The following is a 13,319-nucleotide window of genomic DNA, read 5'->3' on the forward strand; positions in this document are numbered from 1 at the left end:
ACGCTAAGCTGTTTAACGTTATTTTGCGTGTTTGTTTGAACCATATAGTGACCTAGTAAATTATTAAGTAAATTATTTTTTTAATGTAAAGCTGAGACGGTATCCTATCAAGGTGGTATCCAGAAGAGGGGGGGGGGTAGGGAGCTATTATATTTAAATGATGATATCTCGAATTTTTTTTTATTGAAAGCAGGGATGCCAAAAAGTAATTTTTTTTTAATTTAAAGCAGAGACGGCATCCTATCAAGGTGGTATCCAGAGGAGGGGAAGTAGGGAGCAATCATATTTAAATGATAATACCTCGAATTTTTTTTGAAAGCAGGGATCCCAATAATTTTTTTTTTATTTAAAGCAGAGACGGTATCCTATCAAGGTAGTTTCCAGAGGGGGGCGTAGGGAGTTATTATATTTAAGTGATAGTACCTTGATTTTTTTTTATTGAAAGCAGGGATGCCAAAAAGTTGAAAAGTTGACAAACATTAACAAAATTTTCGTCAGTTATACTTGATACAGCACTTGTATGGTTTTATTGGCCAAAGGGAAAGGGACACATGGGTCCAACCCGTTTTTTTTCTTATTGATGAAACGAGTTTACTTTGATAATATTCATTCATAAATACCAGGCAGATTCACACTAAAACGATTTGGTGCGACGAAAGCGATATCGACATACCCTCCTAACTTTGCGCTCGAGTGACAACGGCGCCTTTGGTCCAGTGCCCAAGTTACATTAAAAGGCCAGGTCATAATAAAATCATTCATTTTGGGAGATTCAAGGAGTAGTATTTGACAATCTTATGACCTCAGGGTACTAGATGTTGCAACTTTCTTACGTATCTACAGTGATTTAAAAAATTCGATCACCCCACAATGTAACACAAATCTAACAAATGTAACATTTGAAATATTATAGCACTTTTTTCAAAGCTTTGAAGAAAATCAAAAAAAGGCTATATTCCCCTAATTACGCTTGAAAGCTATTTTAAAAAGATACTCTTAGGAAATTTCCATGCATATGACCATAGCAGAAGCTTCGAGCCCGGGTGTGGATCAAAGAGGAGTCTTTGAGTATTTGAGGTGACTTATTGTTGCGACTTTCTTAAATTTGGTTATTTTGTGAGCATTTGGAAATCAAAGCTTAAGCTCAATAACTGATACTAAGTCTCCTAACATTTTGCTTGGATTAAAAGTGACGAACTAGGAAGAAAATCTCAACATCTTCCTGGAGCTACTTCAGTCTACAAATCATTTCATTTAATTACATTTAAAATGGATGAGCTTTTCATTTTTTTTACCTAAGAAAATAGCCAAAAGTAATAAAAAAAAGCAGCAGTTCAGCCTTCGCCTACATGACATATTTTCTATGAAGAATCCAAAAGAAACTAAAATATATTTTTTTTAAATTGTTATTAAAAACCAGTTTTTAATACAAGGAAGGCTTTTTAGGTATCCAAAAGAACAAAAGAAAACAATCAATATCAAAGTCGCCCATTTCAACTGTTTTAAAGGTGACAAAACAGATATAGGCAAAGGCATTATGAAAAAATTAACCTTCTAAGTTGAAACTTATATTCAGTTTTTACCCAGATAACTGACGAATTTTGTGTACAGTATTTGAAGCTTCGTATGCAGTAATGCTCGATGAAAAAAAACTACTAATTTTGATAATTATTTATGTTAATAATACATAGCTAATAGCTACTTCAACTATTATGCAAGGGTTACAAAACGCCACAGCCATTTCGTTTCTACCAGATTTCCACTTCTCTTGATGAATAACGAAGAAGACCAGTTTCCAGCCAGTGACTTGTGAAGTTTTGAACTCATGAGTAGGCTCGAATCTGTTGTAAATTTAAGCTGTGATTTGAGAAAGACTGATGAAAACATTAATGTTTGCGGTAAACATTAATCGCGCCGGCGGCGTGGCGGCGGTGCGCTGTTTTTGGTCCCTTCGCCACCGGTCTTCACTCTTCGGCGCGGCGCTGGGGTCTAGTTACATATAAAAAAAATCGCGAAGAGAAAAAAATATGCAGAATTGCGAAGATCTAAATGGTTTGTGCCTAGTTAGATAATAATAAGAAATAAATTTTATGAATCATGCGACTAATTAGTTTGTGAGTCGGGAGTCGGTTAGCGAGAGTCGGGTTATCGGGTTATTATTTGATTGAATTGGCGGACTTATATATAATCTTCAGTGACGAAGGTTATAAGATCACTGAAGATAGTAAATTAGGAGAATGTGTCAGTTTTGTGAGCACATTGGATAAAGAAGGTGGGGGGGGGGGCAATGCTTGAACTTGCCAAGATTGACTAATTAATTAAGATATAATATAATTGGGAAGGAGTATATGCGGTAAAATAAAGGGGTACGAAATAAACAAGGAAGATATAATATATGAAAAAACAAGACAAACTCAACTCTTAGAGGCTGTGTAAAATGCAAGTGAGTTGTGGATAAAAGAAAATATGGATAAAGAACGAACAGATTTATAAAATGGTTTAAGATGAAATAATAATGGATGGAATCAGAGTAGTCAAAATAAACGGAGCAGCGTTGAATCGAGATCCAGCAAGGCCTCACGAAAAAGTAGTCATGTAGATATAACACAATATATATTAAATTTCATGAAGGAAGAAAGAATAGCTAGAGAAACAAAAGAGAAGGAAGATAGAGAAGATAGAGAGAATATCAGAATAGCTAGAAAACAAAAATAAGAGGCTGATAGAATAGCCAGAGAAAGAAAGGAAGAGGCTGATAGAATAGCCAGAGAACGAAAAGAAGAGGCTGATAAAATAGCCAGAGAACGAAAGGAAGAGGCTGATAGAATAGCCAGAGAACGAAAAAAGGAAAATTATAATTTAGCTAGAGATAAGAAAGAGAGAGATCACCAAGAGTTTAAAAGAACCGTGATAGGTCTAATGAAAATCCACTGGGGAATTCCAGAGAGTGAGATTTTATCACAACTAACTTCTAGGCTATCGGAGAGCCATAATAATTTGTCTAAGAATCAATCACGAGAAAAAGAAAAATACCAGACATTAAATGCTAAAACGGAAAAATATGCAACTTCGTTAACAAGGTGGGGAGATGGACCGGCCCACAAAAAAAATTGGGAGGCTGAGCGGCCCTGTCGGAAAAACGAAATGCTTGATACTCGTGTTCGAGATGTTGATAATCCACAAAAATAGGATGCGGAAGTAAAAATACCACATAATATTGAAAATAAGACGCGCGAAAATGATTTTTCGGGAAAATTTCCAGAAAATAGAAAACTTGAGAACGCTTTTAACAAATATGAGACGCCGAAAAATATATGCCAAAATGAAGCACTGATTGTACCAGAGAAAAATGAGACGAAATTTGTTCTACGCACTTTTCCTAGTAAAGTTCGAGAACTGTTAGTACAATATGAAAAACCAAATGTCGGAATTCAATTCCCATTTGATAACGACTTATTTGTTTCTGTGGTAAAAGTAAAGAAAATTAAAAGAGAGAAAATGATGCAAAGCGGAGCTAAAATGAAGAAATGCAGTCAAAGATAGTGGAAACTTGAGTCAAATTCAAATTTAATGATGAATTATTTTGCACGATTGAAAAAGTTGAGAAAAGTGAAAAAGAACAAATAGATGCAGAAAAGAGACAAAATTTGCAGATTCAGCCTGCAGTGGCGAAAAAAAAAATTGGGAAGGAATCTGAGACTGGTTTTATCAACTCAAAAGAGATTTTGATCCTTTATTAGGGGGAGGAATCCCTTGGGGAAGATCCCCTGCGGGAAGTCGTGAAAGATAGCCCTTTTCCTCAATGCACAACTGGCGGACAAGTTGCCTTTTACCGAGATTTTGCCTCTCTGATCTGGAGTCCTTGGGGGATACTCTCTCCCAATCACTTCATATTTCAGCCAAACGTTTGTCCAGTAACCATATTCATAGTTTTTACTCTTCATGGCAATCGACAATTTTTTCCGGCAAATCTAATTAGGTACCTAAATTTACTCTTTAGTTGGTATCAATGCCTGTTCTCATCAGTTTATCCCAGAAGAAGGAAGCAAAAACGAACTGATTAATGGTTAGCTCAAAATTCTACCTTATTTCTCTGTACCCCTATCACTGGTCTTCACTGGTCTTTTGGTTTTCACTGGTCTGTGTATTTTCGGCCTTGGCTTACTTCAAATTATGCCAAGGGACAATTTACATTTTAATTGAGATGTGGTGTTGTTTCCATCGATGGAAATCAAGAGGCTAGTTCAGCCAATTTGTCATGATGGCTGCATCATCGAATGTGCCAGAAACTGATTCTCTGCTCCTCTCAAATGTAAATTCGTGAGAGCAAGAAAAGTTGTATTTTTGATTGTGCTGAGCACGATCATTTTCTGCAAGTCTTGGAGACTTCAATTTTCAAAACCTAATGCGGATGCCATACGATAGAGGTTCTACAGTAGATGGTTCTACAGTAGAGACGTGTCGATGACGATAGATCCTAAGCCAAGCATTTTTCAGATAAGTGACCTATTTTCTTTTCTATAATAGTATTTGCCTACAAGATAATTTTTAATCCTAAGTTTGACTCTCGTTGCTAAGCTAGATTCTTTCGCAATAAGTAAGCTTTGAACTTAAATTCTATTTTGGTCTTCCGGGCATGGGCCATTGAAAGACAAAATTACGTAAAAGTAGAACGGATTTGGATGTTGATTTAGAGGATTGGCCAGGGCCAAGTGAAGGTCCACCCCTATGCAAAGTTTGTTGTACCGAACCAATGTTTTATTAGTTGTTTTACATTGAGACCCAATTTGGGGGAAGCTGTTCTTTCAGAGTTGATATATGTGTTTTGTCAAGTGGCCATTTGAAATATTAAAAGTAACCATATTCAACATTTTTGTAGATTATTTTTTCCAGGAACCCAGAGAAGTTAGGAGAACAGCTGCGAAACACCGTCATTATTATATCGACAGGGGGATTTATTTACCTTCCAAGGAGATAGCTAGAGATCTTTAGTGGTGACCCGGGTTGGGTGCACCCTTAGCCCTAGAGTTTGGCCATTTGTCGTTCAATCACGTTACTATACCCTGGGAAGGGTATATTGTAAATTGGGTACTAACATACCCTATATTTACAAAACCGTTGTGGTAAGCTTGGGCATCCCATTATAGTATTTGGCACCATCAGGGGCTATCCTCTCCAGTAAGTGGTGTAGCACCATTTTTGCACCAATAAGTGGTGACACCCTCACCTTACCACACGAATAGTATATATGTAACTTACTCTTAAATTTATTGAAAAAGATACTGACTTTGAAGTTAGTTGAATCGAGTCGTAGATGTACATATGAAATGCACTCTTAAATGTATCAGAAACAGATTAAATTTAGACAAACTGATAATAGTATTTAAACCCTTGTTTGGATTTGGTTTTTCGCTGTCGATTACTTTTCCTTGAAAATAATGAACTCAGTGTAAATTACGAACAGATGTCTAATAACAGTAGATGGTAGGATTTTTGAAACCATGGTAATATCCCCACCGAAGCCAAATCCGGCCGGGACGTCAGAAAAAAGGTAAACTAGTTTGCATAAGTTTCTAACAGCTCATCTTTGAAGATGATTGTCCTCTAACCACTTGTTCTTGCTTGCACGTCTCTCTCTGTAGCGGGCACAAAATCAAATTTTTTTGCACCCTCAAACGCATTGAAAACAAATAATAGGTACACTATCTTGTAGACTATGCCAACCCCTCATCGCAAAGATGAGGAAGACATAGCATCCAGTTTTTACTTACATGTCCTTCCTCGTCTTAAATTCTTACCTGACTTTTCTCTTTTTATGTGTACCACAGCATTGAAGTCGTGAGCCCCTCAAAATCTTTAAAATGGCGAATCGCATGAAATAATTTTTGTTCCCCATAAAGATTTCATTCGCACTTTGATCAGCTTATCAAGGACCGTTGATCAGCATTTAAAAATTATATCTGTCGTGGTTCAAAATTAGGCGTTGTAGCTGGAAACCAACTTTCTAATGCGCTACTTATAAAATAGCAAAGATAAAACTCAATTTCTTTGACGGTTGGGCCAGGTAATCGTCGCAAACCGTAAGCACTTTTTATTTTAGCCCAACTTCAATTTGAAACTGGTGACTGCCTGCTAGAACAGAACTTACCAGTTGAAAGCAGAAAACTGGTTCATTGGAGATAGTCCTCTCCGACATATACTATTAATCTTTATTCATTTATCTATTATCTTCATTTCAGATAGTCCTCTCCGACATATACTATAATTATTTATTTTAGCTAATGCACTGTAGACTCTGGCTCAATTTTTAGCGAAAGCCATCATTTGTCACCCCAGGCGGGGATGATAGACAGCTTTCCAAAATGTAATGTCGTATTCATCAATCCGTCTGAGGTCCACACTTTCCGTAAAGACCCTGTAGGTTAGACCTTTACGACTGTCAAACAATAAGCTGAAATCACCGGACTAGGAAAAAAAAAAGTAAGACAAAGCCAAAGTGTTGCTCCTGCAACATAAATATGCATTTGCTCAATGCATGCATTCTAATTACCAAATGGTAGTTGCAAATGAGAAGTTTGCAGCTAAATGTGAGTCAGGCTCTAAAAGTGTAATTCTTTTGAAGTTGAGACCAGTTCTATTAAATACTTCAGGTACTTATTACTGATATGCTAACTTGAAGTCAAAACTAAAGCTCCTATAAAATGCTTAAGCACAACTTTCGTGAAGCTGTTATTACTTTAATCAAAATTAAAGCAATAGTGATAACCAATTAAATAACACCGTATATCCCATATAGTATTAATTTGTTTAATTCCAGCCTCATCATATAGAGCTGATGGTCTTGAAAGCTCGGGGGAGGAGCCATTTGATCAGGGGGGGGAGTGCCCTGAAACAATACCACTGCTAAAACTGATCGGAGGGTAGCCTGACGCCTAATGGCCTTGCAAGATCCCACATGGTGTGAGCCCTCAAAATTTCAAGGTTGTCAATCTAATTAAAAGGATCGAGAGATCCAAAATTGACTCCTCACAAGAAAAATATTGCAAGTACAGATCCAGGAACAAGGGCGTAAATATATACAAATGGCCCAATCTTCATACATTAATTCCAGCAGAAACTGGTTATGTTACACCTTGTTGAAATCAGAACGACGCTAAGTATTTTCAATCTGCCGGCTTTAAGGGGGACTATTGCCACCCTCACATCCTCCGAACAGGTAGTGGTGTACTTATTCTGACTTATGATTATTCGGGGTCTAGTAAAGGAATGATCCTACAATATTAAACGTTAAAGGTCGAAGATCTTTCAGATCGCAATATTACTGTCTCAAGTCAAAAAAACAAAAAGTGTTTCGCTAATGATATTTGATTTTCACCAAAACTAGTGTTCAAGGATTATAAAGCATATTGGCTACAGATCCAAGCTCAATATTCAAACTAAAAAAAAATGTTTAGTACTTATTTCAAAACGAGGTTGAATTTTAACAATTTTATTTTTTAGAAGTTTCTGGGCTTGCTGATTACAAATCTGTCAATAATATTGGAAGCAATCTTGTATCAAAAGACGGTATGTAAATATTTAGCAAATGGTATCTGATTCCCCCCAAAGTTGCTATTTATAACTGTATGATATTGCTAATTACAAGTCTGTGGCAAATAATACAATACCTAGGTCCAAAATCAAAAACATTAAGCAATAGTTTTACAGTCATGTAAGAATTTCGAATCTGTGTGACATTCAGACTAAGAATCATAAAAAAAAATGTTTAAATTCATACAAAATAATCACATCGAAAATATTTTTAGCACTTTAGTATTTTTATAAACTGCATGCAAATCAACTACAATTTCATTTACTAAGATCTAAAAGTATTTATAAGATTTTCAATGAAAATATTAACATTTTAATCACACAAGGCTTGCCATCTGACTGAAGTAGTAAGTATCAATGAGACAATAGTACGATTGCAATGAAGTTTAAAATTATTTTTATTTATTTCACTACTTACATATATCCGAAGATCCAACCATACTCAGCTTTCCTTTGAACCAATTTTTGCCACATACAACAATTTTTGTCACGTGAAAACGACCAAGCAATGTTGTTATGTGAACTGTTGCTTTTATATCAGATTAGAGGAGAGGTCTCTCTAAAAAATACCTAAGGAAAAAGACATCTATCCAAGAAAGGAACGTCAAATTAAAATTTTTCCGGTTCATAAAACGAGAGATTTTATCCACCTCGAACAATATTTTGCCAGCAGGAGAAATAAATTTTTCAACTGAGGTTCAAAAGTTGAATTTTCAGCTTTTCAACAATTCTCAACAAGCGAATAAAATGTTCGTTGTAAAGAATATCTAATTTTTACACAGATCTAAGGTGCGAGAAACGAATAGAAAATAGTAAAGAAGGAAAATAATTGTCTCTAAAACTACATCTTTGATGCGTCACCTTTCTTGTGAATGTATTTATTTAACAGAAGCATCCAAGAAATCCGCAAGATGGTTAAAAATTCCAGATATACGAACTGATAAACCAAAGAAAAAATACTAGTCCAGGCCGTCCTTTCAAATTTATAAGCATAACACCACTGTATTTCTTTTTTTTTGTTTGCTAACTTCAATGAAGCTCTCTACTTAAAGGACGGAAAGTTTTATCATTGCTCGTTCCAGTATGTAACTTCTTCCCTGGTGAAACAAATGAAGCCATTTATTTCATAAAGGGTAACGAATCTGGCTACCCAAGCAAAATTCGACCCCTATCAGAGCCAGCCTTTATAGTCGTGATTCCCAACATGGGCCACATGCCCTACTGTTGGGCATGGTAGTATTTTGATGGGTGTTGGGCAGGACGAGCACCCTTCGGCTGGCTATACTCTAGAGCCTTAATTCGGGGAAAAAACATTTCATATATGAATGACGTCACATTCATATGCATTTAAAGAGCAAAAAAGATACATGATAGCACTGCAATGGCACCATACATTGTGTAAAAGGTGTTGTATACACACTAATTTTCATTAGCATAAAATATGGCCTTGAGAATGACTGGAGAAAAGATACCAAGTTAATTGCCTTTTAAACTCCCTTCAGATGAATACGCACACAATTTTGAGTAACAAAATTTAAATGTCACAAGGGGGGGGGCATCAGGATCTTAGAAATGCCTAGGTGGGACATGGCCCAAAATCGGTTGGGAATCACTTCTCTAGAGAACTAGCATACAAGAAGCCGGTCCTGCGAAAAGTGGGGTAGCAAAGTAGCAATGCTACTTGGCAGTTTTCAAAGTTGTAAGCAGATTTTGTCTGAAAATACCATTTTTACGTGTAAGATAATTTTTGCTCAAAGAAAAGCTGTCAAAACACAAGTTGTGCTCTGCCGTGCAGAAAGTGGGGTAGCATAGTAGCAATGTTACTTGGCAGTTCTCATGGCCTAGTAAAATCGCAGATTTTGTCTTAAAATATCAGTGCTTGCACTATCCCCGAATTTTGGGAATTCCCCCAATAATCTGACTTCTCGAAAAGAAATTGTTTCCCCGAAAATCCCCTTTCGTTCAGGGTTGCCACCCCTAGTGATTTATCACTAGTGACAATCCACCCCTAGTAACTATCACTTTCATTTAACTTGACATAATTTTTTCAAAACTTTCCAAAGTTTTTGTCTCAACTATTTACTACACATCAAAAAATTACTGACCTTTCTTCCTATGTTAGTAAAAGCATAACGTTTATAAGACTATAGCACACTTGGCACTTTGGGAAACTGCGAATCCGAGCTTCGATTGAATTTGGAAAATGTGTTTGAGAGGGTGATTTTGTGGCTTGATGCTAATTATCTTACTCTGAATTTTTATAAGTCCAGTTTTTTTATTTTTTCGCATGTTTCTCAGGTTTATCCCCAGTTATCAGAAATTCACCAGCCAAATGGAATAATTCATAGATCTAAATACCGATATGTTCGTTTTTTGGGGATTCTTGTTGACGAAAACCTATCTTTCAAACGTCACATTGAGTTTATTAAAATGAAGATATGCAGGAGTCTCGGTAATTTAAGGAAACTTAGACATACTTTTCCAGGATCAATTTTGAAAATCCTTTTTCACTACTTGATCCAATCTTACGTTTCTTACTGTAGAATTGTGTGGATGTCAACTTTTCCTTCACTGTTAAAACTACTTTCTAAGGTTTACAATAAAGCTAGAAACCTCATTCTGGAGACTAATCGTTCATTAGTTATACCATTACTTGACCTTGAGTCGCTATACATTCTTTCATGTACATGTTCTACTTTTTCTCAGCTTCATGGTGACCTCCCCCGGCCCCTAAGTGTTCCGCTTTCTTTTACCTCTGATCAAAATAATTATAATCTTTGCAATGTGACAAGTCATGTTCTAGTTCCATTCACTCCTTGCATAAGGTCAGATTTTAATACTCTAATGGGATTTCATATTGTTTGGAATAATTTGCCTGAATCAGCTCGAGGGTGCCACTCATTCGGTTTGTTTAAAAAAATTGTTAAAAATTCTTTGGCTTCGTATAAGTTTTTTTTTTTTTTTTTTTTTTAGTCTATTTAATCTAATTAATTAATTTAGTTTATTTATTCTATTTTTTCTATAGTTTTCATGTATCTATATTTTCTTTCCTTCTCCTTCATATTTGAGTAAGTAATCATTTAAAATTTTCTTTTGTTTTTCATCTCTGAGTAAGCAATCCATGCGTCTTCCCCCTTTGTACAGGCCAATGAGCCTTTGGGGGAATAATAACATGTAATATTTTATATGTATCTAATGAAGAATAAAATTTATCTTATCTTATACCATTTCATCAAAGATTCTCTTGTGACTCGCGGTAAAGAATTTCATTCGAACATGTTTACGTTCAGTGTAATTCTAAGCATCGATGCAAAGAGTGTTATTTTAGACAGCTAGACTGTTAGTTTAAATATTGTTTTCCTTTGCTATTTTGGTTAATTGTCAAAGGTCTGAAAATATAAGAGAGTTAGATTGAAGATTTATTCTAAAATGAAAAAGGGAAAGCATGGTACCTATGCAGAGAGGGGGGGGGGAATTCGTGATAAATTTGGAGATATTTTCATTATCCAGCAATAAAGTAGATTAACATACCACTCGAGACCTTTTTTATGCTCTTTCAAAATATAACTGTCGTTTTACTCGGAAATTAAATGGACCCATTAAGATGGTACCTTTTTCTTTTATTTTCTGCAATTGAGTTTGAGTCTTATTTTCTTTTGCTCTAGGTTTTGGGCATAATATATAAATCTTAAATGCATAATAATTGAATTCGTGACAGATTAAGGGTTACTTATGTATTATACCACCAGCACTCAAGCTTACGCTGCATAAAACTCGTGAACAAACCGGTTTTATCTGTCTGTATTAAGAAACATTTAGCTTACGCTCAGTGGAAAACTTATGGTGGGTGACAGAATACATTGGAATTATATAATTCGGGCTATATATTTGCACATTAGGGGTTAGGTCAGGTTAACCTTGTATGAAGGCTAATCCTGAGATAAAAATAATGTAATTAAAAAAATGTAGTAGAATTGGATTTGACATTCAAAACTTTTTCTAAATATAATCTTCTTGCCGTAAAAAATGCAGAACCTCCCTTCTGCCCCTCTTAATGAGACAAAATGAAGCTATAGATTTTATTAAAATTCGGGGAATAGTTGATTAAAACGGAAGTGACCCCCAAAACATGATTCATAAAAAATTGTATATTATAGCCGAAATTAAAAATTTGGTTATTATTTCCAGATTGTTTTCTTATAAATTTTTATATTAATTTCGGACTTTTTTTTTTTTTTTTTTACAAACGGTTGGTCTTTATATATTATTATGCTACATGATATCTGTGTTTGAAGATTGATCAAACAGTTCGTGGTAATGAACTGTAAGTAACTCAACCCAAAAGGAACCAAAACTCTAAAAAAGAACAACTACAAAACAAAAGAGCTGTTTTCGTTTTTGATATTCTATTTTTTTATAGGTGATGTATCTTCTCTGAAATATCTCTTCTCACAAGATGTATATATCTCTTCAGCAAGAATAGATGTATCTCTTCTCCTACTGCTGCTTTTTAAAACTTGTTCAAACTAAAAGCTCATTGAGTTTCAATGTCGCTATGTGAAAATTTACTTTTAAGTCGTTGCTATCCTTCGTCCTCCTGGACAAGTTTTTACTTACTCCACTTCTCTTCAACTGAGTGAATATTTGTCCAAATATCAAACAAATAGCAAAATTCTCTCAAAACTGTTTATTCGTCAGTTGAAAGAATCTTAAAAGGGCTGGTAGCTATCGAGGTGTACATAGTAGCCTAGTAAATAGTAGCCTGAAGATTAGTAGCCTAAAACAGCCACACCACAATGTAGCAGCAATTCTCTGTTTAGTTTAGTTTTTATAGTTGTAGTATAGTGATCAATGAGTATCGAGCTTGCAGTCGGGTATGCACTATTTTAAATAATACCAATAGCATTGGAGTGTACAACCCCATCCATAAAATAACAGCAGTAAGCTATATACAGTATACTTCAGACTTTGAATACTATACTCCACTAGCAGTATTAGAGTAAATATGATACAGTTGTTTTTATAAAAATGGAGTATTATATTTATGGCTAGTATATGGCTTGCCACTGAATTAGATTACATTGTTAATTGTGATTCAGAAAACTATTGATATTTCTAACTGCAAGCTATACTAAGTTATATTTGTTACTTTTCTGCATATTTTACGCATAAAAATACTTTTTGCTCAAAGCAAAGCTGTCAAAACACAAGTTGTGCTGCTAAAGTGTCAGCAGCTTCTGGGATTTTGCTACTGGTAGCTTTGGAACTTTTTGCACACCTGCAAGAAGCGTTTGCAACCCTCCTTTCTAATGCCATGTCGTTCATCAGTGGCAAAAAAATCAGAATGAACAGATCAGAATAACCTATCAAAAACTGAAATAGCCTATATTATCTTAAAACAAGAGAAAAGAGCCAAGATATAAAGAACTCGTATTTATTGGACTACGATTACCCAAACAAGTTAGAGACAAAGAGCTAAGGAAGTAGTTGCATTGCATATGCAACAGAAGAGAAAGCAAAACGAATTATTTATCAGGTAGAAAAAGGTACGTTGTTAACAGCCAAATGATTTATTATTCTAAAACCAAACTTATACGCCCTAGGGATTACGACACTTCTATGTAATATCTAAAAAGAAAAAACACAATAAATTTAAAAGTAAACAATCCTATAATGACGGCTGAAATACTTTAACCCACTTTTAGTAACAGTTCTTGCCCTAAATTTTG

This window comes from Artemia sp. Qi Xiang Cuo, chromosome 11 (genome assembly GCF_049724085.1).
Source record: "Artemia sp. Qi Xiang Cuo chromosome 11, ASM4972408v1, whole genome shotgun sequence".
Taxonomy (NCBI): Eukaryota; Metazoa; Arthropoda; class Branchiopoda; order Anostraca; family Artemiidae; genus Artemia; species Artemia sp. Qi Xiang Cuo.